Source organism: Schistocerca serialis, chromosome 1 (genome assembly GCF_023864345.2).
Source record: "Schistocerca serialis cubense isolate TAMUIC-IGC-003099 chromosome 1, iqSchSeri2.2, whole genome shotgun sequence".
Lineage (NCBI taxonomy): Eukaryota > Metazoa > Arthropoda > Insecta > Orthoptera > Acrididae > Schistocerca > Schistocerca serialis.
Genome location: NC_064638.1, coordinates 564,517,393 through 564,544,718, shown reverse-complemented (window position 1 = coordinate 564,544,718; position 27,326 = coordinate 564,517,393). Strand labels below are relative to the sequence as shown.

General features: G+C 41.3%; 1 long non-coding RNA gene across 1 annotated transcript in view; it reads left to right on the top strand.

Annotated features, from left to right (window-relative positions):
* The window catches only part of LOC126457890 (uncharacterized), a 65,941-nt gene that overhangs the window by 24,822 nt on the left and 13,793 nt on the right, over positions 1–27,326 (top strand). Inside the window, exon 2 of the long non-coding RNA XR_007585547.1 lies at positions 15,723–15,835. This is a non-coding gene — a long non-coding RNA (uncharacterized LOC126457890). The remainder of the gene's footprint in view (positions 1–15,722; positions 15,836–27,326) is intronic.

Genomic DNA, 27,326 nt, shown 5'->3' with positions numbered 1-27,326 from the left:
TTGCTTCGCTAGGCTGCACCATGCGCCGATGTCCCAAGAGAACGCACGACACCCGCTCAGGTCCCGCGACCACTGTCAGCGACCCGGCTCATGCGGCGCGCAGACCGGAAGCTTCACGTTTTGGCAACCCTTTGATATTGATAAGTCTCTCTCTCTCTCTCTCTCTCTCTCTCTCTCTCTCTCTCTCTCTCTCTCTCTCTCAACTGCCCACACGCTGTTGCGTGCCACTGCTTGGGTAATTCGGACCAACATATCCAAACCAGCAGTCCATAGTGTCTCAGAATACTGAGCTCTTTTTTTTTTTTAACTGTCTAGCAGCCAGGTCAGCCCACAACCAATGTCCCGTTTGTCCAAGATAGTGTCCTTTGTAATCTCAAGTGGTTACTTCTGGTTCCAGCACCTCTACAATCTGCTCCCAAACACATACCTTCCATACCAGGTCAGTGGAAGCAGCTGCTCAATATGATCGCCCTGCTGTGCAGATACTGACTGAATTAGTTTCCAATTCTGTCGGCAAAGGCCATTTTGACAGCAACCCTCCAATCTCTCCTCACTCCAGTTCCGTTCTCTCTCTCTCCCCCCCCCCCCCCCCTTCGGTCGGTTACTGTGACCGAGCGGGTTTAGGCGCTTCAGTCTGGAACCGCGCGACCGCTACGGTCGCAGGTTCGAATCCTGCCTCGGGCATGGATGTGTGTGATGTCCTTAGGTTAGTTAGGTTTAAGTAGTTATAAGTTCTAGGGGACTGATGATCTCAGATGTTAAGTGCCATAGTGCTCAGAGCCATTTGAACTCTTCTCCCCTTCAGTCCTCGTTTACCACCAGACACAGAATCAGGTGGCGCAACTCTTTGATGTCGATACCTGTGAAATTCCTCTCGAAACATATGCTCTCTCTCTCTGACTCTCTTCCCCCCCCCCCCCCCTCTCTCTCTCTCGCTCAGGTTGCTATTTCATGCCCAACGAGAGTTTGTATTGTGCCACACTAATTATTCCTTTGTCCCGAACAAAGTGGTGGGTACCTTAAATCCCCAGCAGTGTATGTCTCGGAAATATTCCCTCACTCTGTCAGATTAATTAATTAATTAAATCTATACACTTTGTGTGAGGGCAGTTTTTCCTTGCATCCTATTGGTGGATACTAGAACCGGTGTGTTTGCTGGGATTCGATCCCACAACTGCCTGGTTTTGAAGCCCTTCTTTTTTTTTTTTTTTTTTTTTTGCTTTGCGTCATGTTGGCGGGTAATGGTACAGTTAGATCATTTGTCAGGAGGTCCATCACGTTGAATATAGCTGAGGATTTCAAATTTCAGCTCAGTTGCGTGATATGTACTTAAACAATATGTGGAGGGGTTGGATTGATGTTTGTACTCTCAGTACCGCTATTAGAAACAATAAATTGGCCAATTGGGGATTTGACATCTTGATTGGAAGCAGTACTATATAAAATGATACCCGGAATTTCAAATTTCTGCTCGAGTTTATAACACCATGGTTGTGGGATTACCCACTGGTACAGGTCTCCTAAGTGTATTTAATAAAGAACTGTAGAATTCCTAATTTGTTCCCTCAGCTTCGATAGGACGAAGAAGGAGGAGGAAAGGGTGTACCGTGTGATAGGATAGTAACAACAACAATAACCGTTCGCGCCGCATGGGGTAGCCGCGCGATCTAGGGCGGCTTGTCTCGCGCGGCTCCCTCCGTCGGAGGATCTAGTCCTCCCTCGGGCATGATTGTGTGTGTTGTCCTTAGCTGAAGTTAGTTTAATTAGTGTGAAAGCCTAGGGACCGATGACCTCAGCAGTTTAGTCCCATAGAACCTTACCACAAATTTCAAAATCTTAATAACCATTACAAGACAGAGTGTATTGTATTGCAGTTTATTGAGAAGCACTAAACCACAATCCTAGTAGTTGTCATGTCTGGATGTCTGAGATCGCGGAAAATACTTGTACATACAACCCACTCACCCCCCCCCCCCGCCCCCCATTTGTCCACACATAGTGACACAGTGTGCCCGTCGCCTGGTACACTGCCATTGCCAATGCTCAGAGATCAGTGAAAATTGCCACAATGAACGCAGCTGCAGTTGTGGACGTGCATGTATGCCCGATTACACCACCCCAGACATGGAGGGCATCCAGAGGTGATTGGAGTGGCAGGAATTCGGATGCTGTCAATACATCCAGGGCCAACACTGGGCGGTGATCGATATTGATTCGCTCAATTTTCTACAGAGAATACATGCAACACACGCGACAGCCCTATACATATTGAGTATTAGTTCACTATTCAGCTGTCCAGAGAGCGTCGCAAGGGCCGCCACTGGAACTTCTTCCCACTGCTGCCGACAAAAACCGACTGGCCAGCTGGTCGGCAGTCTACGACCTCTGGTTCTTTCAGTTTATCTAGGTCCCATCTCTTTAAATTCCTACCTTTTTGCAGTTTATTCAGTTTTAATCTACAGTTCATAACCAATATGTTGTGGTCAGCGTCCACCTCTGCCCATGGAAATGTTTTACAATTTGAATCCTGGTTCCTAAATCTCTGTCTCTATACAGCCTTCTTTCATGATTCTTGAACCAAGTGTTAGCTATGATTAATTTGTGCAAAATTCTACCAGGCGGCTTCCTCTTTCATTTCTTCTCCCCAATCCATATTCACCTACTACGTTTCCTTCTCTTCCTTTTCCTACTATCGAGTTCCAGTCACCCATGACTATTAAATTTTCGTCTCCCTTCACTATCTGAATAATTTATTTTATCTCATCATACATTTCTTCAATTTCTTCATCATCTGCGGAACTAGTTGGCATATAAACTTTTACTACTGTGGTAGGCGTAGGCTTCGCGTCTATTTTGGCTATAATAATGCGTTCACTATCCTGTTCATAGTAGCTTACCCACGGTCCTGTTTTTTTATTCGTTATTAAACCTACTCCTGCATTACCCGTATTTGATTTTTTATTGATAACCCTGTATCACCTGACCACAAGTCTTGTTCCTGCTGACACCTAACTTCACTAATTCCCATTATATCTAGCTTTAACCTATCCATTTCCCTTTTTAAATTTTCTAACCTTCCTGCCCGATTGAGGGATCTGACATTCCACGCTCCGATCCGTAGAATGCCAGTTGTGTTTCTCCTGGTAATGATGTCCTCTTGAGTAGTCCCCGCCCGGAGATCCGAATGGGGGACTATTTTACCTACGGAATATTTTACCCAAGAGGACGCCATCATCATGTAATCATACAGTAAAGCTGCATGACCTCGGGAAAAATTACGGCTGTAGTTTCTCCTAGCTTTCAGCTGTTCGCAGTACCAGCACAGCAAGGCCGTTATGTTTAATGTTACAAGGCCAGACCAGGCAATCATCCAGACGGTTGCCCCTGCAACTACTGAAAAGTCTGCTGCCCCTCTTCAGGAACCACACGTTTGTCTGGCTTCTCAACAGATACCCCTCCATTGTGGTTGCGCCTACGGTACGGCTATCTGTATCGCTGAGGCACACAAGCCTCCCCACCAACGGCAATGTTCATGTTTCTTGTCAACACCGAGTGCAAATGCACTGTTTCTGTCGTCGGACAGTATAGTATAGTGTAGCACTGTACTCGATTGCATTCAGTCCAAAATGGTTCAAATGGCTCTGAGAACTATGGGACCTAACATCTGAGGCCATCAGTCCCTTAGAACTTAGAACTACTTAAACGTAACTAACCTAAGGACATCACACACATCCATGCCCGAGGCAGGATTCGAACCTGCGACCGTAACGGTCGCGCGGTTCCAGACTGTAGCGCCTAGAACCGCTCGGCCACAACGGCCAGCTGCATCCAGTCACTTCCAACCACATATTGTACAGCTGCAGAGCATTTTCTCTGTTTTCTGTATGTCTGTGTCTGTGCATGTGTCGTGGATAGCTCCCATGACTGAGTCCTTTCGCTGGTTGATCCACCTTTGGAGACAGAACACATCTCCATGTAACGCATGGTGGATCAATCTTCGAACCGTATCTTGGAAGTAGCATAATGTGGATGCGCCTCTGAACATCACTCTGGATATGATGCACAGCGAACCACCTTCAAACCCTATCCAAGACGTGCCATATTGAGGCTGTGCATCTGAACATTGCTCTGGACGTACTACATGGTGGGTCCACACTTGAACACTAACTCAAGTCTACTCTGGGTCATGCGAGCCATCCATGACATATGCACAGACACATGGAAGACAGAGCAGATGCACTGCAGCTGCAGAATACAGTCCTGTCGCATTAACTCAGCTCCCCTTGTTTCTCCATGGGACGCAAAAAGTCGTAGATATAGCAGTCTCCGATTCTCTCACAGTTGTGACTTAAATTGGATCGATCACTACTGGGAAGGCATTTCAAAGAGTGAGGAACAATTACAAGATGCAGAGTGCTGTCTAAAACCATGCTAGAGTTATGCTGCATGGGGACCTTAGCAAGTAGGTTCGGAAAGGTGCCTCGTTTCGAGATATGAGAGTGCCATGAATGTGATCACCAGTGGCTGTAATCATTAAATACTCTCCATAGGATCCAATGCAAGTATGTGGTTGAATGGAGAGACTTTATTCCAAATCACAGACAGCATTTCCACCAGAAAGCGTAACACTATAGATCAGAAAAGCCAGCTTATTGGTGCCGGCCGCGGTGGTCTAGCGGTTCTAGGCGCGCAGTCCGGAACCGCGCGACTGCTACGGTCGCAGGTTCGAATCCTGCCTCGGGCATGGATGTGTGTGATGTCCTTAGGTTAGTTAGGTTTAAGTAGTTCTAAGTTCTAGGGGACTGATGACCACAGATGTTAAGTCCCATAGTGCTCAGAGCCATTTGAACCATTTTTGAACCAGCTTATTGGTCAAAGGATTTTGTACATTTATGACTCCAAGCTAGCGTCCTCACATAGCATTCCATCTGCTGTATATCTACTGTATGTGATCATTCACAATCAAGCATCATCCTCCCAGCCTAAAACCCGAGAGTGTATCGTAGAACCTCTGTTACAGTGTCTACAAGCTATTGAGAAAGAATGCGTTACAAATACTGTTTGTCAGCGTGGGAGATATGTAGCAGCGGCATGAGGGGGTTCCAAATGTCGGCTTAATATCATGTTCCTTAGCTGAACATGTTTCTAAATTCGGTGATAAATGCGATGTTATTAGAAACTTACACTGCTGGCCATGTGCACCCGCACTTTCACTCTGATAATACACACCCGACGATCAGTATCTTTATTGAATGTCATGGTATTTGTGTGGCCGACCACTTCATCTTGAAGCAATACCTTACCTCGATTTATAAAGGATTTATAGTTTTTAACTCGGATATCGTTAGCGATACCTGCGTGTGCCTGTGGAACCAAGACCGCCTTTGATGCAGCGTGTCATCAAAATGGTCGTTGCGATTGTGTTTTTAATAGCTGGTCGCTTATAAGACTATTATTTCTCCCGTACTATGATCCACTGGTACCACTCGCAAGGATGACAAATGTAGCATGTCCATCGATCTCGGATTTTCACTCAATATTCTTTGGTGTCACAAGCATTCAATTATTGGCAAAGTGTTTTACTTAGTAGAGGACGTGTGGTAGATTCGCTGTGATCAGCCGGTTTATAAAGTACATTTTGAGATGTAAAGTTACTGTGCTCAGTGTTCTGAAATGTGCAAACAAAATGATTATGTGTGGTTTTAAGGGAGGTACGGATCTGACGTGGAAAACAGCAATTTCAGTGGATCGATAGCCTTACCAGGGAACGAAAATGATAACCAGTCATAAGGAGGATATAGATAATGATATTTCAGCGTGAGATTCGTCCCAGAGGCACAGCCGTCAGGAGGAGTTATTTCTGATACTTCGCTCATTATTGCATGTCACCAGATTGGCGCTACGACCTTAATATTTAATTGTAATTACACTGATAAATATGTGATTGGTTTCCGAAGACAGCTCTGCCTAGAGTCCAGGCGTGTGGCAGAGGTAACCGATAGCCAGAAAGAATGGGAATTTCTGGTTTAAGGCTCTTACGAGCTGTGCGTACAAAGAAAAGTTCCAGTTAGCCGGCTAGTCGGTTCTTGCCCGCAGTTGCGGGCGAGAGTTCCGGCGGCGGCGCCCTCTCGTTAGCTGAATAGCTAACTAATACTCAGTATACATTGGTCTGTGTACACGATCGTGTGTGTTCTACATGGAAGATTGAGCGATTCAATGTCGATCACTGCCAAATGTTGGCACTGTACTTATTGACAACATCTGAATTCCTACCACTCCAATCATTTCCAGATGTCCTCCACGGCCTGGGTAGTGCACTCGGGCATAGGCACATGTTCATGACTGCGGCTGCAGTCAAGGCGGCAGTTTTTTCTGATCTCTGAGCGCTGGCACTCGCTGTGTAGAAAGGGATGGGTGCGCTGCAGATGGACGCTGGGACATGAGTATGTGGCATGTATGAGTGTTTCCACGATCTTCGACATCTAGTCATGACGACTACTGTTACGGATTGGATCGTGATTTAAGTGTGTCGTGTTTATTGCTTCTCAATACATCGCAGTGGACTCTGTCTTTCAGCAGTATTTGATGTTGTGTCTGTCTTATCACACAGTAGGTCCTTCCTCCTCCTCCCGAATATAGTGGACAGAACCAATTCAGGAATTCTGTAGTGCTTTGAAAACACAGTCACACCATCAAATTCTCTATTGACACTGATCTCCGACATCTAGCCATGACAACTGCTACTACCAACTGGATCATGGTTTTTGTGTCGTGTTTAGTGCTTCTCAGTACATTGCAGCGGACTCTGTCTTGCAGTGGTATGTGCTGTTGTCTCTATCCTATCAAGCAAAAGGCCCTTCGTCCTATTCCTTCTGAATGTAGTGGAGAGAATCAATTTAGGAATTCTGAAGTGCTTTAAAAACACAATGACAATGTCAGATTCCCAACTGATCAATTTATTGTTTCCAATAGTGGTACTGAGAGCACACACATATATCCAACTCCTCTGCAGAGTGTTAAAGCACATAGCATGCAACTGAACTAAGATCTGAAATTATCAGCTACCTCCAACATAAAGTACTTTCTACCAAACGACCTAACTGTGCCCATATCCACCAATAGGAGGCAAGAGTGTAAACATTCAAAAGGGTTTGCAAACTGGGCAGTTGTGAGTTAGAATCCTGGCAAATGTACCAGTGCTGTTATCCACCTATAGGATGCAAAGAAAAAATTGGCAGCACACAATCGATTTGGTTAATTAGTCAATCAATCTGATAGAGTGGGGGAATATTTCCAAGACGTCCACAGCTGGAGTTTACCAGTTATCGACTACTTTGTTCAGGACGAAGGTTGTGTTAGTGTGGCACGCGACAGATGCTACCTACCTCTTCTCGAATGTCTTTGTTTCATCTGCTACAGCTTTCCATAGAAGTGGGGATGCACCGACTGCCAATGCCAGGTCTGCATGAGTGTGGAGGGCGGCAGGGGAGGGGTGGAAGGGAGGAGGGGTGGGCGGGACATCTTGGTCTGTGTGTTTTTGCATATATTGGTTCACATAAATAGGAAGCAACCACTTGAGTGAGAGAGAGAGAAAAGTGTATGCTGCACAGTCCAGCTGGTGGAATGGCAGCCAGCAGCTGTTGCTGGGTCTGAGCGGGTATAGTCTAGTCTCTTGGACACTGGTGCATGGGGCAGTCTGACGAAGTGGTAGGGCTGCAGTTGCGTAATGCCCTGAGGTCGACGCGAAAGATTTTTAACATTGTAATTACATGTGGTGAGTTATGTTAATGTCAATTTCAAGGCAGTATTTCTTGTGCGATCAGTAAAAAGTGATATATTTAATTGATTATTTTAATGTATTTTACAAGACTTGCACCTTCCAAAACAGCAGCAAATGATGAGCAATAGAGACCCAACCCCTGCAGACTGAATTTTATAAATAAACAGTATACTCTGGGCTATGTAATTGAATTTTGTATAGTGAGATCCTACCTCTTCAGCACAGGCCCACCAATTTCCATATGTGGGAAGGGAAGTGGGAAGTGGTAGGGAATGGGAAGCCTGGGGGGTTTACCAGAGGGGGAGGGGTTAAGTAATTGACCAATTTAATGAATTAGTCAATTACTTTGATATCACGAGTGTGCTTGTATTGTTGAAGGGGTTTTCCCAAGGGGTTGGGGAGGTGGAGTGGGTGGAGAGGGGAGGGTTTTCTCAGAAGGACAGATTATCCACATGGGGTCGTAAATCAACCGCCAGGGGGTCATAAATCACTTAGCAGAACAACAGGTTAAGGAGATTGGGTCATAAATCAATCAAGTTTGCCCCTGAATGTTTGCAACCCACATGAACAAAGTGGAGTGATAATCCTGTTGCCCCACTAGTAAGGTGCTTCTTGTTTCATTATCTGTCCCCTTTAATGGGTCAATTTTTTTAGCTAGCTTCTGTGGCGTGGCAAGTCTCGAATACTGGGTAACACCAGACATGAAACCAGCAGATAACTGACTGCTGATAGACTACAAGAAATTACTCAGTGGGATGATCTGCATCTGGGTAGCGGAAAGCAGTCTTTGGAACTCTGTTAATAATAAATATTGGGAATTCTGAGACCTATCAAGTACCATCTGTGGGTACCAATCAAGAAATCGTAGTTACATATTTGATCTCAGAGGAGTCCATTCTAAGGTATCACCACCATTCTGTCAGTGGGCTTGTGAGAAAAGGGCAGAGGAGACGACAGAAGTTCAAGGAGTACCTGTTCCCCTTCATGTGAGCAACTGCCCCTAAGAGTGGAAGAATCAGCAATGATTGGTGACATGAACATACATAAATCAGAGGAAACCACTGCATTAGATAGATGAAGTCTGGACAGATGACATGTTGCCTGGAAATGAAAATGTCTCATGATTGCTCCAGTGTAAAAAGAGTCTGGATTAAACCCCAATTTGGATCCCAGGGAGGAAACTTCCAAAGAGTAGGTCATCATGAGAAAGAGATTTAAAAATGAACGAAAGAGTGACATATGAGTCTGTGTGTGGAATATCAGATGTGCGAATATGGTAGAGAGGCTAGAAAATTTGAAACGGTATTTGCAGAGACTGAATCTAAATGTAGGAGGGACCACTGAAGTGGAATGGTTAGAAGATAAAGATTTCTCGTCAGATAAATATAGGCTAACATCAACAGTTGCAGAATATGATAAAATGGGAATATGATTCGTTATGAATAGGAAGGAGGGCAAAAATGAGATGCTGTGAACAAATTGATGGTAGGATTATTCTCATTGGAATCGAGCAGCAGTTGAATTACGTCATGATGAGTCAGAGATTCCAGACTCAGATATTCGATTGTAGGATGTGCCCAGGAGCAGATTACAATTTAGTGATGATGAAGAGCAGGCTGAAGTACATGCAAATCGCAGGAAAGACATCATATAAGGAAGCGGGATACTGAAATTCTAAGGGATGGTATGTGGATTTGAAGTTCTCTGAGGTTATAGATACTGTGATACTGAACACCACAGTATGTAGTTCATTAGAGTGGGAATGGACACTAGTAAAAAGAGCAGTCACAAAAATTAGACTGATAAAGGTAACTGCGAAAAAGTTTTAGGCTGAACAAGAAATATATTAAATGACTAACGAACGAGTGAAGGAAATATAAAAATGTTCAGAGGAGGAAATAAATAGAGCAATTTAAGTCTCTTAATAGTGAAAAAACTGTGAAGTGGAAGAAAATTTCAAATACCTTTTAGGGTTTTTACACACAAAAATACTTACATTAAAAGTGCAAAAGGAATTCCTTTGTTAAATGCGGAGTCGAGAACAGAAAGGTGTACAGAGTGTAGTGAGGGCTCTATAAATAGGAGGAACTTCCTGCTGACGTGATATATATATATATATATATATATATATATATATATATATATATATATATATATATATATATATATATATATATAAGCAGATGTCAGTCTGACAGACACTGGGGATCCAGGGTTACATTCAGAGTTTGACAGAGCATTCGAATTGCCAACAAGACTAGTATCAGAAGAATGGAAAAGAAATTGAAGACCTATGACATGGTGCTCAGTTTGGCTTTAGGAAAAGAAAAGAAAAGACGCCAGAGAGGCAATTCTGATATTATGTTTGGCAACAAAATAAAACTTAAGAAATATGAAGACGCGTTCATAGGATTTTTCAAAAAAAGGTTTGGCAGTATAAAAAGAAGAGAGACGTTTGAAATCTTTCAACAAACAGGTATACACTGCAGAGAAATATGGATAACATACAATACATAAGAACCAAGAGGCGATCAATGAGGATGGAAGACCAAAAGAGAAGTGCTCTGATAAAAAAAGGGTACCTGGAAGGAATGCATCCTCTTTCCTCTGTGCCCAAACTGTACCTCAAAGAAGCACTGAAGCGTGCATTGTATGATGGATAGGTAGCTGTAACAGAAACAAAAAAAAGAAGAAAAAAAGTAACTGAGAACCACAAAGTGTCCATTGAACTGAATGCAGAGAGCATCAAATGTACAACATAAATAGTACACCATTCCAAAACTAAGAATGTGCAAGAAAATTTTGCTTGTTAACAGAATCTTGAGTAAATGTAGCTTCCTGAGGAGCAATGGAGAACTTTCCACATATTATCAGTTTGGGTTTTAGAAACAGTTTGTCCTCTGTGCTATATTGTCTGGAAAAAATGAAGCACATACAAGGGGAGGAGGAAACAAATTGAAATTTCACAGGTTGAGAAGTGCTATTTCAGTGATTACAGAATAGTCAAATTTACAAAGAACTTGGCAGTATAAGCCCATTGACCGTATGACATTGAATCACTTTGACGTGGATGTATGCTTTGGTTGGGAAGGGCATCAAGAGCCATCGTATCCTAAGCTGAGGAAACTGGCCTAAAACAGTTGTAACTGGTTCTATACATCCTGGATACGGGCACTGCAACAGAATAGACGTCCAAAATGGTCCCAAACACTACATGTTTATTGGGGACAGATCTGGAGAACTTGCTGGCCACGAGAGTACCTCAACATCACACAGACTGTTCGTGGAGACTTGTGCTGTGTGTGTACCTTCATTACCTTAATGAAAACTGCACGATGATACTGTCACATGAGAGTAACACGTGAGGATGGAAGATGTCCATGAGTACTGTTGTGCAATCAGAGTTCCCTGAACCACCAGCAGCCATGACAATAAGTCACACCCAACGGCTCTCCACACCATTGTGCCAGGAGTAACACTTCTGTGCTTCTCTAAAACATTCGAAGAATGAGATTTGTCCCCGGGTCCATACCATACTTTCGTGTGATGGCCATCCACAGTAGCACAGAATCACAATTTATCGCTAAATACAATATGATGCCATTCGTCAGTAGTTCCATGTTTCTCAGCCATGACACCACTTTAAATGCAATCGTTTATGCTATGATCTTAATAACAACCTATGTATGGGAAAATGATAGTGTAGCCCGGCTGCTGTTAGTATCTGACAATGGTGTGGCATGACACAGAGTGTTGCTGGGTGTCCATTACTTGTTATCGAATGGTAGGCTCAGATGTGGAGGGGTTATGATGTGCGATTATTATGTTTTCGTGTATAGGACGGTACAATACAGTTAATTACAAGGTAAAAATATACAATACGACACAATATCTACAATATATACATTAGACTTTGTATGTGTCAAAATGATTTTGTGGCCCAAAATTCAGCAGTCTTGATTGCTGGGAAATTTACTGAAACCAGGCCCTCCAGTGTGCAGGCTTCAGGCAGACCAAGAAGGTGTTCACTATCTTGAAGTTCTCGAAATTTTCATGTTGCGTCTCCAGTAATGTAGTCCCACCACTTCAAGTTTTGTTTGCACCACATCACTCCAGTTCACATTATTTCAAAGTTTTCCATGTGTGGTAGGGTAGTTAGAAACTAACAAGGGGTTCTTCCTGTATGGTTTTTTTAATTTCCAGTTGCCCTATTTAACCGCAGTTCCATTCAGCGAGCGGAAGGTGATGATGTAATGGCTTCAGTTGGTTGGAGAAAGCTCTTTCTCGATTTCAGCGTGGGACATAATGGTTCGCTTCCAAACGTGGAATGCCTGGAATACTTTTATTTTTCTTCTTCTCAACCTCTTTTGCTGTTTTTCATCTGACATCTGGGGGTGCCATGACTACAAGACGGTAGATTTTGTCAACTGGAGTTGATTGTAGGCAACCAGTTATAATGCAGCCTGTCTCGTTAAGAATGGTGTGTACAGAGTTCTGCCAGACTTGTGCAGAATATTCTGCTGCAGAAAAGCATAGAGCTAGAGCAGACGTATGTAGAACATTTGGTTGAGCCCCCCTTTCATGTGCTGTTGGTGAGCTTGCGTATAATTTTGTTTCTGCTGCAGACTTCGAGCTTCATTTTCTCGCAGTAATCTTTGAAAGTAAGTGTGTGGTCGAGCTTTACTCCAAGGTACGTAGGGTGTCCAAGTGTTGTAATTGCTTTCCCCTCCAAGTTATTTACAGTTTTCTCCTGGCTTGTCTGTTCCTCAATTGAAACGCACAGACCTTTGGTTTGGATGGATTAGGCTCTTGGTGGTTATTGTCATGGTATTCTGCCAGATCTTTAAGGGCTCTAGTCAGTTTCACTTTCTACCTCCCTGAACTTTGTTCCTTGGCCTGCAGCTGCTGTGTTTTCGGCATATGTGAAAGATCATGTTTCTGTTCCGACAGGTTGGTCATTGGTGTAGGTAATGTACAACATTGATACTAACACACTGCCTTGAGGAAGACCATTCTTCTGGATTCTCCCTCGCTTTTTTTGTGCATGTTGTCATGCGCCACTGTTAGGTCCATGAATGCCACACTTGTAGTCTGCCCTCTCTCCTATCTGTTCACAGTATTCTGTGTTAGGTTGATGATCTGGCCACAGCATGATTTTCCTGGGCGAATCCTGCCTGTTGTTTGATAATGGTGTGGTCCGCATATACAGATATGTAGTTCAGAATCATTCTATAAAACAGTTTGTATAGGTTACAGAGAAACGAGACAATGATTCGCTTAGCACACAATATGGCAATTCTATCTTGAGGTGGTCATCCAGAACCTTGATGACGAGTATGCCTGCCCTTATTTTCCATGCGGTCTGACATCAGTCCATGGCCACATCTGAATGCCCCAGAAATCTGGATACTGCACGATTTCACTAGCTCTTCAAATTGAGACCCGCAATGAGGCCTGTTCAACCTCAGTCAGTTGTTGATAACTCCGAATCATATGAGCATGTCTCTACACGTCATTCACAATGATCACTCAACATCTGTTGCTGTTCATGGTCCTTACATACCATACCATGGATGGTAACAACGCTAGGCACAAATGACACTAATGGATATTGGTTGCTATACAGCAACTCTTATAATTTGCGTATTCATATATCCGCCAGTGGTGTGCATGTATATGAAGTCACACAGACAACTGTTCATGTCTTTTGGATGCTCAGTGCTTTTTGTTCAGCAGTGCATTTCTGAGGAAATATGGTGACTGGAGACTACTAAATAATACTGTCCCTGAGACAGTGGCCACAGTTCTCATTTCTCGTATCTGACTTTTGTGAACAAGTAATTTCATACATTACAGCAGTTAATTTCTTCTTCAGTATTATTACGAGAGCATGCTGAAAAGTATCGCCTCCGAACTTTTTATTTTGTTCTCAATTTCGATTGAGGTGTTAGGTGTCATGCACATTACTCAGTCGAATTTCTTTCTCTGCTGATGCAATGTGCAACCCTCTGCCACCACAGGGCTCCGAAATGTATTGTGTAACATGGCGGTGTGTAACATAACTGTGCCAGTGTGTGAGGAATAACGTGCTGCAGCCGAGTTTTTAGCCGCAGGAAACTTCTGCACATGGGGCAAACTCTCCTTCAGCTTGGTAATGCCAGACACCACACAAGCGCTGCAACATCTAGGACAGTCTCGATGCCTTGGATTCATTGTCAGTGATAATTCTCCATAAAGTCCCGACTTGGCCTCATCAGTTTTTCGTCTGTTTTCAGAAATTAAAGAACACCTTCGACGACTTCATTTTGATAGTGATGAAGCAGTGCAAACAGAGTTGAAGTTGTGACTCTGTCAACAAAGTCAAACGTTCTACAGTGACGGTATCAAGAAACTAATCTTCCGTTGGGAGCAATGTGTTCCTCACCAGGATGACTATGTTGACAAATAAATACATAGACGTGAAGGATAAAGACGTTGAATGTTAATAACGTTTGTTTCATTTAAAAAGATTTGAGAGTTTTCTCATAAAAACTGGGAGCATTGCTTTTCAGCACACCCTCATACACCGAAAGATTGATGATCATTAAAATAGTTACACAATGCACAATGAGGCAATATGTAACAAAGGTCAAATTTGCGTGGAAGTCTACTAAATTTTTGTATATGCAAGATGTTTGAATTAGCATTTCAGTGCAACCACGTGAAGTGGGTAGGAGTAACAGCTTCTAATTTCTGCATATGAAGAAAGAAAACACCGCAGGTTTCTCATTCAGGAATCACATTTGTATGCTTTTTGTTTGTGAGAAGTTCATGTTACAAGTTGGATGAAAGGGAGAAACATCTACCAGCATATGTCACAATTCGATAGTAACATGGTCGTGGCCTGTCAAAGCTGAGTTATTGTTCCATGCTATTTCTGCTCACATTCATTGGGTTCCCCCAACTGTGATGAGAATGTGAGATCAATAGGCTATGTAGGACCATATTCAATGCATTGCAGGATTTCAGTGGCCAGAATTCCCAAGAGGACTGAGGTATTGTTCATTTGGCTGTACAGGGTCTTAGAGCCATTTCACACATTCTGAGTTAAGAAATGGATTTGTTTGCAGCAAGAGAAGGAACCACACGAAAACTGGAGTGACATCTGGAGCATGATGGACAGTCAACTGGTGATCATTGTCGTGGCTTCAGACGATGGGGCAGCGGACAAGGCATGGCCAATAGTGGTGCTCAGTGACGGCTCAGGGCGCAGAAGTGGCTCCATGACATCTTTTCAGATGAGTCCCAGTTCTACCTGCAGTATCATGATAGATGTATCCATGTATGGAAACTTCCGCTATAATGAATGTTGCCAGATTGCATTTGTCAATGTCACGGGAGCTCGGCACATCCCATGATGGTATGGAATGCCATTAGATACATAGCACAATCACTTGTGTTCTATGTAACCAATAATCTGAGTAGCAGGTGTTATACTTCTGACATGAAAAACCAGGGGCTGTGCTGTACCTTGGAGCCCGCCGTGATGTTATCTTTGAAAAAAATGGTATTTTTCTAATGCTATCCTGACCTAAATCACTGTTGTCCTGGCCATCATGTTCTCCAATTTATCATCCATTGAAAACAGCTGTACTTCACATCCTGTATATCTCCAAATCACCTAAAAATTTAGTCATGTGCTATACTTTATTGTACAATAACCAAAAATTTATTATTTGATATCTCTCTCGTTTTGCAGTATTTACTATTTGTTATCCTATCCTGATTTTGCAATGCTAATGGCTGGAAGTGTGAATCTGACATGAGACCTTGATGATAAAGTGAAATATTCAGTAGTTTAACTGTGTGGGTTTGATACATGATTGGTCACAGTTTTCACATTATGTTGTCTCTGTTTCTGGTGAATAAGCAAAGATTTACAGTATTCATTTTTTTTTTATAGTTTCATCCACTCCAAATATTGGAAAAATACTTTCCTGATGGGCCTGTAACATCATCTGACTTTGTGTCAGATGATACTTCATTTAGAGATTTTTCTCCAGACTCAAAATGATGGTAAGTTATTTAATATGTTGACATTTTTAAGTCATATTTAAAGACTATCATTGTCTTGTATGCATTAGAATACTTCAAACTTTTTATGTAATTGGTTGTATGACATCCAAATGATTTACATCAGTACTTTGATGACATCTTGATGATTGGTTTTTTTATTTGGTCCCATTTGATTACATTATGTACAGGGTGTGTACTTGTAACAGAGGACAGGTCAACTTAAACATAATAACTTAAAATATTCAACATACATTTGCAGTATGAAACAACATACTATCAACCTATTTACATGCAGTATATGATACTACAATATTTTCAACTGATTACATTACATACATACTAGTATTACTAGCTTTCCTCACTCTTTACATATATACTCCTCTACACCATAAAATTCTTTTTCCATTCAGTAATCCTTTAGAAGTCTCTTGAATACTCTTTCACACCTACTGTCCTGTTGACTCTTGGGAAGATGCTTTATAAATCGTGCACCAGAGTACTGACGACCTTCTACAGCAGCTCTCATTCTTTGATGCATAGTTTTCAGCTGGACTTTATTTCTTGTGTCATGTACATGAACGTCTGCATTTTTTTTCTAGTAATGTATTGCCTTTGATTAACAAAACTATTGTTTTGCGTATGCAAATCGATGGAAAAGTCAATATTTTTATATTATGGAAGGAAACGTGAATATGTTTTTTTTACATTCAGAATCGCCCTAATGGTTTTTTTTCTGCAATGGAAAAATAATTTTTTGGTTATTGGTGTTGGAGTTTCCCCAGACAGTAATACGATATTGTAAGTTTGGTTCAAATAGTGGAAGGTATACTGTACATAGGAGTTGCTTATTAGCATAATGTGCAATCTGCTTCATAGTAAATATTATGGTGCTTAATTTGCAACAGACATTGTATGTTATCTCCATTGGAGCTTATTATCACCTGTATTTCACAAAAATTTTACAGATGTAAATTTCTTCCAATCTTTTTTAATCTATGAATATGTGTGGAATATATATAGAGATGATAAATTGGAATGCAAGTTCTGATCACAAGCTAGTATCATTTCCCTGAGTAAATTCTAAATCTTTTCCCAGTGATCAGTTGACTGATGGCAGGCTGGATCTCATGGATATGAATAAAAGTGAAACTACTTACGTAATATAAAACTTTTTGCTTGTGGTAGGCATTTGATATTGGTATTTAATGAATTCTATTCTGTTGTGTTATTTATGTACATGAGGTAGATGAAAATGCCTATTTGTGCCAAAATAGTCTTGCTTACGTTGCGTGTGTTACAATTGCTGCAGTATTAGAAAGACCTATTTCGTTTTATCTAACAGACTGTGACAAAATAGTATTAATCAAATCGAGAAACCACACCAGTCGTGGATACTATTTGTATTAACAGCTTTTTCAGTATTAGATTAATATTAGATTAGATTCGTACTAGATTAGTATTTGTTAATTTTTGATGTAGCAAAACATTTGACGAACTTTGATGAGGTAAATTATTTCGCAGAAAGGAAAATACAACATGTAAAGCTGTAGCAATATAGAGAGAAGAAATGCTGGAACCTAAGGATTGACGAAATGTGTTTTGTCTTGCTTGTCTCTTGTCTTCACTGGTTTTACGTTTTCTATATTTAATTTTATGTCACACAAAAGAGAAAGTAATTAGCTAATAGGCAGTAAAGAGTGCAAATTTTCTGAAGAGTTCTTATTCTCCCAGTCACAAATAATCCCACCCAGTATTGTGTGATTTTTTTAAGGGCTAGGATGTCAAATCGCCCGACTGGGAGGAGGAGAGGCACCACAAGACATTTTAATTTCCACTGCCCTGAATATATGTTTGATGGCTTCCATTACAAAATATACACATTTAAATTTTACAAAGCGAAATGCAAAGAAGTGCAATAGAAGAATGCTGTGTGAAGAAGCGTGGCACTGCACTTTCGCACACTTACGACCAAATAACGTGGCTTACATTTACGTATGTTTTATACATAAAATTCTAGAGAAAGATGTACGTTTTTTTTAAAAAAAAATAGACATTTTTTATAGTGTTCACCAACATAGATATGCTCCATTTAAAAATCGGATTTAGACCTCATGTTTTCTTTCTGCTCCTTTTTCTTCTCCAATGACACAGGGGACAGGAAAAAATAGTTTTATTTTATTGCTAAATTCGTTGTTATTTTTAGCCAGATTCATTATTATTTTATGCCTAAGTCGTTGTTAATGTTTGCCAAATTCGTTTTTTTTTTTTTTTTTTTTTTTTACAGTTTTAGTGTTATTTTTGCCACATTAGGTGTCTTTTTCCCTAAGTCAACATTGTTTTTCACCAAATTCATTGCATTTTCTATCAAATTCAGATGTATTTTGGTGCCAGATTCAGTAGTTTGTGTTTTTTTTGCCGAATTCGGTGTGTTTTGGTCAAAAGGCAGAGTTATTTTATGCCAAATTCATTGACATTTTTCTGCCAAATTCGGTTTTTTAGCAATTTCCGTGTTATTTTTTGCCAAATTCGGTGTTACTTTATTGCCAATTTTGGTGCTCTTATTGCCACAACGAAGTTCGTTACACTGCACGTGAACTGTCATTTTGAGATTATACACGATGTCGAAATGCATTTTTAACACTGAATGACTGTCAGTTACGAATAATAGTAAGCAGCTGTCCCCAGATTTACCTATAACACTTTTATGTGGCTAAATTTCAAATTTCACGATATATCATAAAAGTCGCCGATTTCGTGTTGTTTCGCTAAAAACAGTTGATTTGGTTATTTTTCGCGTTTTCGTTTTTGAGGAATTTTCCCAACCCTACCGATAACAATACAAACACAATGTTCCATTTCACTGTCATAGCTACCATTCATGCTATACAGGAGAATGTCAGATGTACAGGCTGGAGACAATGGGTCCGCAAACACCAATAATAATAATAATAGTAGTATAAATGTCCCGGTACTGTACTACAATGTGAATGAACCTACAGTACAAACAGACACATCGTGCGTAGCTTCCTGTTACTAATTGTATTGGACTTACCATTAACATACCTTAGTGTTGCCTTCTTTCAGCAATTATTCAGAAGAAAGGACTTTGTATTATGATTGTTACTTTTGTTCAAGAACCAGGCGTACAGTTATCAAAGTTAGTTTGAACACATCAGTGCTTTAATGGACATGATCGTAATCAAATCTATATACACACTTTGCAATCCTCTAGACACAGAATGATGGAGGATACAGTGTACAAATTGTAGTCATTATCATTCCTGTTCCATTCGAAAATGGGGCAAGAGAAAAAATGATTGCCTCTATGCCTCTGCACTACCTCCGATTCCCTGTGTTTTGAACAAGGGAGTCTGTAGAATTAGTCTGCCATCTGTCAAAATAAGGTAATTGTTCCACAGTAATGCTCTGTGTAAAGAACAACTTTATCTCTCCAAAGATTCTGGTCTGTTTTCGTGAACATGTTCGTTCAAACTGACTAGTAACATGTCTTGCAGTATTCCTCTGAGCCAATTCGGTGCTTCCTTTTTTATTCCTACCTGATGGGAAACATAAACACTGAAGCAGTGCTCTGTAATGGGCACAGTATCCTTTACGGATGTACAACATTTTTCCAGAAATCTCACAGTAAATCATAGTAGGTTATTTGCTTTACCTACAAACGACTTTTATGTATTTGTTCTATTTCACATTGTTTGACAGAATTATACTTAGATAATTAATCACCATATCTGAGTCAAGCAGCATACCATCAATATCATATTTGCACATTACCTGAATGTTTAACTCACCCATACACATAACTTCCATTTATCCACATTTGAAGTGAACTGCATCAAGTATAAATTCTATCCTATTCATTAATGTAGATGATATGCCAGTATGTTCCTCCAACCTGGCTCATCCATCCATATTCAGAGGGAGCTACAACTCGCTATGAAAACCAAACCATGAAGCTGACTTCTCAACATAACCTAGACATAAATTTCAAATGGTTTTCAAAGTAATTTTCTCACATATATATAGACAGAAAAAGACAGAAGCACATTTCAAATTTTCGTCTGGGTTTCAGCAAGAGGTCTTCTTCATGTAGTAGCTTTATGAGAGCCTTATATTCACAGGTATAGTTCCAGTCAACCAGGGTTCACAGAGAATAGTAACCGACTGTTTGTGAAAAAATTTCGCTAAGGACATTGCAGATATGGATAGCTCCATCCTAACATCAAACTGCTGGTCTGTATCTGGAATATTTTTATTGTTCACTGCTTTGTAACTACGTAACATAAATGAGCTCTCTTAAAGTTGATAGGCCGGCCTTTGTGGCCGAGCGGTTCTAGGCGCTTCAGTCTGGAACCGCGCGATCACTATGGTCCCAGGTTCGAATCATGCCTCAGGCATGGATGTGTGTGATGTCCTTAGGTTAGTTAGGTTTAAATAGTTCTAAGTCTAGGGGACTGATGACCTCAGCTGTTAAGTCCCATAGTGCTCAGATCCATTTCAACCATTTTCGTAGAGTTGATACAAACAATTCTTGTAGGTAAATAGCAAGTAAGCCTTGAAAATATTTTTGTAACCATTTGTCATGGTATATCACATGTAGCAATGGAGTTTAAAGCTCTTTCCATGGGAAACAGGATGAAACTGTAACTACCTTACGTGCAGTGAGCACTGCCTCTTTCATTGGTCACTATTAATATGAAATTTCAAGTTCACCAACTCCCACTGGAACCCCACATTGCATATTGTGGCTAGTGACAGCAAAAATTTTCTTCCCATTCTTCTGTATTCTTTAGGCATAGCTCTACACTCAAAGTGGAGCTGTATCAAGTATCAAGTGGCTTTTAGGTTTATTGAAGGTTTATGGCAGCTACTTAGGCATGGAAACCAAATATACTCCTCATGCAATTGAACAGACTTTGAAAAGCAACACAGTTTGAGTCTGTTGGTGATGGTAATGATACGCAGTTGCTGATTTCTTGGGAACACTTTGTTAAAACATTTGTTGCCATAGGGCTTGGATCCTTTCAGAATATTTGCTTTTAAATATGTGAAGTAAAACAGTTTGTTAGGTAGTATGTAGAGCGGCTTAGACATCCATTTCTGATTTGCTATACTGAAGTCATTCTACTACCTGACAATGACAGAGATCTACATCTACATCCATACTCCGCAAGCCACCTGACGGTGTGTGGTGGAGGGTACCCTGAGTACCTCTACCGGTTCTCCCTTCTATTCCAGTCTCGTATTGTTCGTGGAAAGAAGGATTGTCGAAATGCTTCTGTATGGGCTCTAATCTCTCTGATTTTGTCCTCGTGGTCTCTTCGCGAGATATACATAGGAGGGAGCAATATACTGCTTGACTCTTCGGTGAAGGTATGTTCTCCAAACTTTAACAAAAGCCCGTACCGCGCTACTGAGCGTCTCTCCTGCAGAGTCTTCCACTGGAGTTTATCTATCATCTCCGTAACGCTTTTGCGATTACTAAATGATCCTGTAACGAAGCGCGCTGCTCTCCGTTGGATCTTCTCTATCTCTTCTATCAACCCTATCTGGTACGGATCCCACACTGCTGAGCAGTATTCAAGCAGTGGGCGAACAAGCGTACTGTAACCTACTTCCTTTGTTTTCGGATTGCATTTCCTTAGGATTCTTCCATTGAATCTCAGTCTGGCACCTGCTTTACTGACGATCAACTTTATATGATCATTCCATTTTAAATCACTCCTAATGCGTACTCCCAGATAATTTATGGAATTAACTGCTTCCAGTTGGTGACCTGCTATTTTGTAGCTAAATGATAAGGGATCTATCTCTCTATGTATTCGCAGCACATTACACTTGTCTACATTGAGATTGAATTGCCATTCCCTGCACCATGCGTCAATTCACTGCAGATCCTCCTGCATTTCAGTACAATTTTCCATTGTTACAATCTCTCGATACACCACAGCATCATCTGCAAAAAGCCTCAGTGAACTTCTGGTGTCATCCACAAGGTCATTTATGTATATTGTGAATAGCAACGGTCCTATGACACTCCCCTGTGGCACACCTGAAATCACTCTTACTTCGGAAGACTTCTCTCCATTGAGAATGACATGCTGGGTTCCGTTATCTAGGAACTCTTCAATCCAATCACACAATTGGTCTGATAGTCCATATGCTCTTACTTTGCTCATTAAACGACTGTGGGGAACTGTATCGAACGCCTTGCGGAAGTCAAGAAACACGGCATCTACCTGGGAACCCGTGTCTATGGCCCTCTGAGTCTCGTGGACGAATAGCGCGAGCTGGGTTTCACACGACCGTCTTTTTCGAAACCCATGCTGATTCCTGCAGAGTAGATTTCTAGTCAGATCTGTTAACTCATTCGTTTTTTTGAGATTGTTGGCTCTCAATATATCTTAAGAAGTAAGTGATTTTGCATTATCTACAACTCTCTTCTTACGTTGCTTCCAAATTTCTAAACTATGTCATCCAAAAAAAGTCTTGAGTTTAGGACAGACACAACAAGAGATTCTTTGGCATAACAAACCTTAGGACATTTGTTTGGACCTTACCAATATTGGTTTGGTTTATCTTTGTCGAATTATTTGCTTTAATCTAAATGTGCAGATTGTGTATCAGAGGTGTTCTTGGAAAGTATTCAAGTTAGCCAAAGACAATAAATGCAGCAAAATAATCTAAATTCTTAGGTATTTATGTTGATAAGACCCTGAGCAGGAGTCTTACTGTATATGAGATAGCTGAAGTGAATAAATTAACTACACTACTGGCCATTAAAATGGCTACACCACGAAGATGACGTGCTACAGACGCGAAATTAACCAACAAGAAGAAGATGCTGTGATGTACAAATGATTAGCTTTTCAGAGCATTCACACAACGTTGGCGCCGGTGGCAATACCTACAACATGCTGACATGAGGAAAGTTTCCAACCGATTTCTCATGCAGCAGTTGATCGGTGTTGCCTGGTGAAATGTTGTTGTGATGCCTCGTCTAAGGAGAAGAAATGCGTACCATCACTTTACCGACTTTGAGAAGGGTCAGATTGTAGCCTATCACGAGTGTGGTTTATTGTATCCGACCATTGCTGCTCGCGTTGGTCGAGATCCAATGACTGTTAGCAGAATATGGAATCGGTGGGTTCAGGAGGGTAATATAGAACACCGTGCTGGATCCCAACGGCCTCGTATCACTAACAGTCGAGATGACAGGCATCTTATCCGCATGGCTGTAACGGATCGTGCAGCCACGTCTCGATTCCTGAATCAACAGATGGGGACGTTTGCAAGACAACAACCATCTGCATGAACATTTCGATGACGTTTGCAGCAGCATGGACTATCAGCTCGGAGACCATGGCTGCGGTTACCCTTGACGCTGCATCACAGACAGGAGCGCCTGCGATGGTGTACTCAATGACGAACCTGGGTGCACGAATGGCAAAACGTCATTTTTTCGGATGAGTCCAGGTTCTGTTTACGACATCATGATGGTCGCATCCGTGTTTGGCGACGTCATCATGAACGCACATTTGAAGCGTGTATTTGTCATCGCCATACTGGTGTATCACCTGGCATGATGGCATCGGGTGGCATTGGATACATGTCTCAGTCACCTCTTGTTCACATTGACGGCACTTTGAACAGTGGATGTTACATTTCAGATGCGTTACGACCTGTGGCTCTACTCTTCAGTCGATCCCTGCGAAGCCCTACATTTCAGCAGGATAATGCACGACCGCATGTTGCAGGTCCTGTACGGGCGTTTCTGGATACAGAAAATATTCGACTGCTGCCCTGGCCAGCACATTCTCCAGATCTCTCACCAACTGAAAACGTCTGGTCAAAGGTGGCCGAGCAACTGGCTCGTCACAATACGCTAGTCACTACTCTTGATGAACTGTGGTATCATGTTGAAGCTGCATGGGCAGCTGTACCTGTACATGCCATCCAAGTTCTGGTTGACTCAATGCGCAGGCGTATCAAGGTCGTTATTATGGCCACATGTGGTTGTTCTGGGTACTGATTTCTCAGGATCTATGCACCCAAATTGCGTGAAAATGTAATCACATGTCAGTTCTAGTATGATATATTTGGCCAATGAATCCCCTTTTATCATCTGCATTTCTTCTTGGTGTAGCAATTTTAATGGTCAGTAGCGTAAATATTCTAAATTCTTTGAATTTACACTGACAACAACCTGAAGAAAAGTCTTTTCTCACAGATCTTCTTAAACATCTAAGCTCTGAAACTTTTGTGTTATGATCATTGGATGAAATAAAAAAATCAATAAATTAAACAAAATAACCTAAACTCTTAGATATTTACACTGATAGGAACCTGAAATTGGAGTAACACGTTATAAATTTTCTTAAATGTTTAAGCAGTGCAACATTTCCATTATAGAAAATGACAGACTTTTTTTAGGGAAGCTGGGCGAGGGAGGAAGTGTAGCTCTCGACTGAAGGAGGAATTGTGTATCACACACAAGTGTATAATAAGGAAAGTGTACAATAAGGACAAAATGTGTTCACTCTAGAATACCATGAAGGCACAACAGTAAGTTGACAGATCTACAATAGCTTTACAATGCATTTACTTTTTAACACAGGCTGAAATCATATCTGCTGTACAGCTTAATAGAAGAATTTTAATGCATAAAAGTATGGTAATTGTGTAAAGGTGTGTATGTACAAAGAACATTTGAAAATCTCACACAAAATTCATACTATATCATCAGTTGTAATTAACAGTATACATGTTTTTTTAAGAACTCACAAGTGTTGGGTAGGCAGTTACAAAAAGGTTAAGGTCTGTTAATCATCAGAAGTTCGAACGTTATAGTGAATAATGGTACCTCTTAGGGAAGTAGCTAGAAGGGGTGGGTGTGATGATCTTGTCTACACAGTGTATATGCCTGGGTCCTCTTTAAACACATTGTGGAAGCTGTTCAGATAGCTATTGTGAGAACAGGTTACAGCCAGTTGCAGATTGTGACAGATGTTAGGACAAACGATGCCTGTAATCTGCACATCTAGATTGCAATTGGTTGATTCCAGTGACTGGCAGAGAAGATTTGAGAAGACCAGACTTGCTCACAGAATTTCAACAAAGCCCACAGTCCACATCATTGTCCTCAGAAGTGATAGTGGTCCTCTAGTTCTGAGCTAAGTAGATTACTTGAAGCACAGACTTCGAATATTCTGTAACTTCCTACGCCTTCTCCATTGGGGGGAGAACTGTATGATCCACTGAAATGTACCAGGGGTCCATTACAAACCAGAGGGTGCTACCCTAGACCCAGGAAGTTCACTCTGTGTTGCTCCCCCCCCCCCCCCCCCCTCCTCCCCCCCTCCCTCCCATTTTAAAGAAGTCGTGAAAGGCATTGGAGCTCATTCACTGATAAGCCAAAACATTATGACCACTGCCCACAGTGATGTTGGATGCTGTCTGGTGGCATTGTAGGTAACAAAAGTATGTAAGTGGAGCAGAGAGTACCTCAAAAATGGCAAAGCAGGTTGGAAGTTCATGTGCTACTGTCATGAGCATCTATAGAAAGAGGTAGAAGGGCAATGAAACTACCACTGGACACTTAAGTGGTTGGACGTACATGACTCTTCACAGAACATGGGATTCAGAGGCTTGTCTGTTCTGTAAAGTATGGTAGATGGTGATCTGTGGCATCTCTGCTGAAAGAGCACAATGCTGGTGCATGCACAAATGTTTTGGATTACACAGTTCATTGTACGTTGTTGAACATGGAGCTCCACAGCAGACCACCCCTATGTGCTCACATGCTGACTCAACGACATCATCAATTATGATTTCATTGGGCATGGAACCATTGGGATTCAACTGTCAATCAATGGAAACATGTCAGTCTTCATGGGAATTACATTTTTGCTACACTAGGCCGATGGTCGTCACCACAAACGTCGTCATTGAGATGAACAATGGCTCAAACGTGCAGCACACTGTGGTCTCCATGGCTGGTGAGAGAAGTATTATGCTATGGGAGACATTCTCCTGCACTTGCAAAGGACTTATGGTAGTAATCAAAGACCTACTGACAGCTGTGAACCACCTGCATTCCTTCATGCTTGATGTCTTCCCCGACAACAACGTCCTCTTTTATCAGTCTGTGTCTCAGAGCCAGAATCATTCTACAGTGGTTTGAGGAGCATTATAGTGAATTCACATTGATGTCTCGGTGACCAGATTTCTCTGATGTAAATGTTATGGAACCCATCTGGTTCATTATTGGACTCTTCATTGTGTATGCAAATAAGTGCCCCTTTATTTATGCGAATTACTTGACCTGTGCTAATGCCACATACCTCCAGAAACCTACCAACAGACTGTTGGATTCCTGATATGCAGAATCAGTGATGTATTTCATTCCAAAGGTGGACAAACAAGCATTAAGTAGGTGTTCATAATGTTTTGGCTCTCAGTGTGTGGTACTAGGCACAGAAAGCTGGATAAAATCCAGATCTGACAACAGTGTAATTGTTGGCTAGTTAGTGAGCTACTTGTTCCTTAGGTCAAATTCATGATAAACATTATGATGTGGCATTTGTCAACAGACCAAACATAGAATACCTATATACGAGTCAAGAAAAACTATTACTTATGTGGCTACATGCTAGTCATTTGCAATTTTTTAATGGCTAATTATCTCTAGTCAACAATCTCTCCATGGTATAGGAGGAGTTGTCATCTCTTTCTGTGCCAAAGCTAAATTCATTAAAGGGTAATGCATATCACTTTAGTTTCTAGTGTTGTACTTGTGAATATCTCGGTTACCTTCAAATTTCAGTGGTTTGCTAATAATAAATTCCATAAGTGAATAAATGAACTGTGAGAATTTGGTTAATATTCCCAGCTGCTTAAAGTGATACCTGCAAGATGTATGTGTGTGAATTCCACTCATAATTATTTTAATTACTTTCTTTTGTGCAGTGAACACTTTTTGGCTAAGTGAGGAATTTCCCAGAATATTATCCCACAAGACATTAATGAATGTAAATTTACAAAGTATGTTAACTTACTGACTTCCGTATTCCTAGTTTTGGCAGTTATTCTTATGATAAAAGTAGCCAGTGGCACAACTTGACGAGAAGAAGGGACCAGTTGGTAGGACATGTTCTGAGGCATCAGGGGATCACAAATTTACCATTGGAGGGCAGTGTGGAGGGTAAAAATCGTAGAGGGAGACCAAGAGATGAATACACTAAGCAGATTCAGAAGGATGTAGGTTGCAGTAGGTACTGGGAGATGAAGAAACTTGCACAGGATAGGGTAGCATGGAGAGCTGCATCAAACCAGTCTCAGGACTGAAGACCACAACAACAACAACAACAACAACTGAAATTTTAAGAATAGGAAATTTAATAAGATAATCAGCGAGGAACAGTAACAGGATAGGCAAATGAATTTCTCAAATGACTTGGAGTATTCATTTATT